The 210-nt window shown below is 48.6% G+C and overlaps 1 protein-coding gene across 1 annotated transcript in view; it reads left to right on the top strand.

Moving 5' to 3' along the window:
- The window catches only part of LOC119590672 (ubiquitin-like modifier-activating enzyme ATG7), a gene marked incomplete at its 3' end in the record, with an annotated part of 29,543 nt that overhangs the window by 7,768 nt on the left and 21,565 nt on the right, over window positions 1–210 (top strand).

Raw genomic sequence — 210 nt, 5'->3', positions numbered from 1 at the left:
CTATGTAAACAATAAACCTCCAGTCCAGATTGTCTATCTCCCAGAACCACCAACATGGGGGGTATACCACAACAAAGCCCTCCCAAACTGGTGGCAGTGGTGGGGTCCTAACAAGAATCATTCACAGAATTGTGGCAGTGGTAGGACTCCGACAAAAACCCCATACAGACTGGTGCCAGCAATGGAACCCCAACAAGAAGCATCTTACAC

Source organism: Penaeus monodon, chromosome 27, assembly GCF_015228065.2.
Source record: "Penaeus monodon isolate SGIC_2016 chromosome 27, NSTDA_Pmon_1, whole genome shotgun sequence".
NCBI lineage: Eukaryota > Metazoa > Arthropoda > Malacostraca > Decapoda > Penaeidae > Penaeus > Penaeus monodon.
Note: the sequence above shows the minus strand (reverse complement) of the source record. Positions and strands in the feature narration are given on the sequence as shown.